Below are 4,819 nucleotides of genomic sequence, written 5' to 3' on the forward strand. Positions count from 1 at the left end.
TTTAGGGTTAGGATAGGATGGGTTAGGGTTAGGGTTAGGGTTAGGTTAGGTTTAGGGTTAGGGTTATGGGTTAGGGTTAGGGTTAGGTGGCCTGCTAGGTGAGGGGCATTATGGTGTGAATTTCAACGAGAAAAGGGTCTCTGCGGAAGACATGCAGAAGCTTCGAGCCGGGAAGCTCCGTAGCGTGTTCCCGTGGAGATGTTCGGAGTTTGTGCTTCGGCCGGTTTGCAGGGGGCAAAGCACTGCGTGTGCTTGGCTCCCACGGGAATAGGGTCCCATCGGTAAAGGCTACTGCGCACGCTGGGATCCCCCGCATGGAGCTCCGGTGCCGCCAGAGGCAGATGCGAAGCACGAAGTCGGCGGCTGGCCCTGGGAAAAGCTCCCAAGCTGAGCATTTCTGTTGTGTGAAGTGCCCGCATTAGCAGCCCGAACACGTAGGGAACGGCTGACATAGCAGAGTGGGGCAAAAAAGAGGCACCCGAGAAATGACAGACCTCCCGGTTCAGAGGGGCGCCCCTGCCTCGGCTCCCGGCGGGGAGGGTCCCCACCGAGCCCGGCGGCGCCTGCGGGAGCGGCTTGCCCCAGGGAAGGAAACCTCCTCTTCCGAGCTTTCCTCAAGTCTGAAAACAGCTATGCGGCACAGTCTCTAGATTTGGAACGTTCACGGTCAATGCCCAGAAGTGAAAAGATAGAAGAAGACCTTCGGTATAAACTTTAAGCCTGATTCCAGTGAAAGTACAAATAACAATAGTTTCCAGGCTTTTGTCCCCGGTTTACAAAATAGCACGTAAAATCGAGGTTGCACCGTGGGTCATTTTCCTGAGCCTTTGTGCCAACGCACCTCTGCCTTTTGACTCTTCACTGCATAGTTTATACACCACCGCCCCCCCCGCCCCCCGAATTTTTCAAAGCCCATTCACATCACTGGCCCGAGGTAGAAGGAAACCAGAGCTACTTTATTTTACAAGTGCAGGCGAAACCCGCCCGGGCAGGAGAGACCCTTAGGAGCCGGCAGTGAAGGCGCGGTCGGACGAGCTGCGCTCTCCGCACGGCAGGAGGGACCCGATCGGATCGGTGTGGGGTCCACCCCGCTGTGAGCACGCACACACACACACCAGGAGAAGAAATTTGGAGACTTGTCGAGGGGGGGAGTAAATAAGAAATGAAAATAAGAAAATAAAAAAAGAAAAATTCGTTCGGGATTAAACCCGAAAATAATAAGTTTTAAAAGCCCCCTGGCAGAGTAGTTCTGAAAGTTTCTTCTAGCTCTCTTCGTATTTTCTGTAATTTGTAGTTTGTACTGGGCTGTTGGAGTCGCATCAGAGAGGACATATGCCATTCCCGTGGATCTGTGTTTGTATGGGCAAAATAGTAAAGGGCACTCTTCCTACTTCGAGAGGTTTCCGAGCCCTTGCTGGGCAACGGCTAAATGGCACCTTTAAGTACCAAGACACGGGGCAAAGGATGTCTTGTAAGAACGGAGGAGAGTATGCTTGGCATAGCTGATATTTATTGAACTATCCAAAATGGAATAAGTTAGTTACAGATAAAGAAACGTTAGGTATTCCATGACACAATTGTTGCACGAACTGCCTTCAATTAAGTTGTTTTATTTTCAGGGCTGTTTTGCAAGCATCTTCCACACGGTTGGTGGAAAGGAGAGATCTCATGGGCTGTTCTGCATTTTCAGGGACGATCAAGTCAATCCTGAGAGGGGGAAAAAAAAAAAAAAAAGCCGCTTTAGAAGGAGAAAAACTGCTGCTTCTGAAGGTTCCATGAATTATTTTAAATGCTGTATCTCAGAGAAAAGGCCTCCTATAACAGATTCCTAGATCGTGTCAAATTATAACGAATTGAATCACAAGAAGCAATTACAAAGCAAATATTGTGATCGGTGTTGTGGGTAAAATCGGAGCCGGATTTATAGAGGAATATTAACTCAGATTTTTTTTTTTTTATCAACATTGATTAGAATGGTGTTAAGCCTAAAGACCTCTTCCTGTAGATGGCGTCCTTTGGGTACTGAGTAATCAATAATAGTACAGTCATACTCAGGAGACTTTATTAAGCTTTGGATAATAAAATAATTAATATATTTTTAGTTATATTTTTATTGAAAGTGAAAACCCCTGGATTTATCGTAAGCAAAAATGTGTTTCTCCTTCACGTGGATGCAAATAAAAACTGTTTGAATAAATAAGTTGTTTCTGAACATTTTGTTGTCAAAGTGTTAAATGTCCCCGTCATTTTTATTCAAACACTAACATGATTACAGCCAATTATATATTCACCACTGTTCTTTATTTTAGAGTAATTGTACTTGTCACTAATAAAACAGAGACATAATGGATCGCTACTGTTCTGAATTTTAAAGCAATTTTCTGTAATTTGATTGAATTATACATCATCTCCACTAGTTTTTTATTTCTATATTTTGAAATCCTATTTTCTTGAAAATTGCAGTTCTATTCCTGTTTTGTTGATCCTGAAGTAACGAAACCTTCTGTAACATTTATAAATAGAGCCTCGTCCCTTTTGAAATGTGGAAAATCATGAATTCAGTCCCAACATACTGCAAGCTTTAGACTGAAAATCTGAAAGTCCGGAGAAGTGCCTAAACCAGACCGTTGGCTCAACACGCTGTCCTTCTTGGAAATGAGCAGCAGAACAAGCAGAGAGGAAAAAAAATCTCCAGTGTGCATAGGAAGGATTGATGACTTTATTGCAATGATTTGATGAGCTTCTTGGGGCTCAAACATAGAAACACATCAAGACAAGCAGTTCAGTTGCTAGTATTTACCACGGAAGAATAAAGACGGGGAAAATACATGCCAATTACATTCCTCCAATAATTTAGAGCCATTATATACTGTCCGTATGTTCTTTTAGGTGGGCGATTATAGGTGAGAAGCCCAGGAGTGACTTGGCTACCTTTAGGAACAGACAACAGAGACGCAGAATGATACAGAAGTATACGGAGACACCGTAAACACATAGGAAATACTGCGGTGAGTTATTCTACTGCTCCTCGGGTTGTTTCTCTGAGAATGAGCTCTCAGAGGGCTGAAGATCTGTTGCTCTTTTCCAAAGCCGAAAGCATGCCTTTAATTTAGCAATTGTATCAACCATCAACGCGGAAAGGTACGATCTGCGTTGTCGACAAACACAAATCAAAAAATGATACCAAGGCTTTCGTAAGTTAATTTCATATGACAAAACGCGTTCCCATCACAACAGATAAAGTTAAACTACCGTCTGCAAACCGTGCGATTGAGTAAAAAAGTACGTCTTAGGTACAGTCAAAGACGAATGGTTTCTCCGTTATTGTGAAAGGTAAAACTAAGGGAAGGCGCGGGAATGCGCGGGTGGCTCACTGTGAGATGCTTTCAGTGAAGCTTTAGCGGGACACGATCCCGACCTTCAGTGAGAAGCGCCCTTGTTGCTTTTGCGGATTCCCTCTTGAGTACAGCCACAGAAATTAGCTTGAAGTCCCATTGGAAGGCAGAAAAAACAATAATAATAAAGAACTACTGGTATCGTTTAATTAATTCCAACGTGCACAACGACTTGAGAGCCTTTTCTTGGCCCTTTCTTTGGTGTTTTGAAATTAATGCGAAAATAAAATCTAATGTCATCCTCTGCAATATTCTGCTAGAAGACAAATGGAAATTGGTTATTTGTTGGAGTTTCCGGAGCTACGGTATGATTTCGTTACTTGGTGGCATTTATAGTTTATAACAAACATTCTTTTTCTAAAAACTCCTAGGAAACACAACCTCTGCGTGTGTGAGCGTCTATGCGAGTGCCCTGTCTAAAAGATGGAGAGAAGAAAACACACCGAGGGGATGCATCCCGGCAGAAATCTTTCTGCGTTTTCCCTCTCCGTATTGTCAGTGCCGGGAGAGTCTGTCTGCAGCCTACTTCATTTTCTTGGTCAAATTATTATCGAGGCAAAACTACAAGCCCCAGGCTTTAGCGAGGCATGGTCCGTGCTCGGTGGGAGGGACACAAATGGGATTTAACTTGTTGCCAGTCATTTTTGTGTGTTTGTTTGTTTGTGCTGCTGCTTTAAAAGCGAAACAAATTCCAGAAACAAAGCGGGGGGGAGGGGGAGGCCGGGGAGAGAGGGAGGAGGAAAACAAGCATAAAAGGCATATCATATTAAAATAATACATGGACACACCCACTGATATCAAGGGTACGATATCAGCCCTTCCCCAAGAAACTTATTTCTAAGTGGTAGCGGTTATAATCATCCAACAAGCCCCTTGCCATCACTCCCCCCTCCCTCCTCTAAAGAAAGGAAGAATGAAAGAAAGAGAACATGGAGACCACCCTGCCCGATACAAAAAGTGTTCAGAACAAGCTACATAAAGAGGCAGATCCTGCGAGCCCTACTTGTGCCAGGACACCAAGGAGCGAGCAGGGTCCGCTTCCCGAGCAGCCTCCTTGGCGCTAGCGCCAGCCCCATCATCCCGACACCCGCCAAGCGCGGGTCCGGCCGCGAGCGAGGAACGGCACCTCTCTCCGGCACCTCCTCACGCCTGAGCCCTGACACGGGGAAAGCCAACATCATCTTTACTTCGAGGCTGCCGAACGCCTGCCCTTAGAGGGGTGTACAGTCGATTGTGGCTTTCTTTCTACACCGGGCATTTTGCTGTGGTTACAAGGGGATCCCGGGGCGGGGGAGGAGAGGAGGATAGGGGAGGATGATGCGTTTTTGTAGGCCCTAAAATACGGATCCGCAGCTGAGCCGGCCGAGTCCGAGACCCCGCCGAGCCGCGGGGTGCGGTGGAGGCGCGGGGGGGGGCGCGGGGCG

At 46.1% G+C, this 4,819-nt stretch overlaps 1 long non-coding RNA gene across 5 annotated transcripts in view; it reads right to left on the reverse strand.

The window, feature by feature from the left end:
• Nucleotides 1-1,488: 1,488 nt before the first annotated feature.
• The window catches only part of LOC103620835, a 9,048-nt gene continuing 5,717 nt past the window's right edge, over nucleotides 1,489-4,819 (reverse strand). For all 5 annotated transcript variants that reach the window (XR_001864519.1, XR_001864518.1, XR_001864517.1 and 2 more), the window contains one exon: nucleotides 1,489-1,707. This is a non-coding gene — a long non-coding RNA (uncharacterized LOC103620835). The remainder of the gene's footprint in view (nucleotides 1,708-4,819) is intronic.

This window comes from Corvus brachyrhynchos, unplaced genomic scaffold, assembly GCF_000691975.1.
Source record: "Corvus brachyrhynchos isolate BGI_N302 unplaced genomic scaffold, ASM69197v1 scaffold115, whole genome shotgun sequence".
Lineage (NCBI taxonomy): Eukaryota > Metazoa > Chordata > Aves > Passeriformes > Corvidae > Corvus > Corvus brachyrhynchos.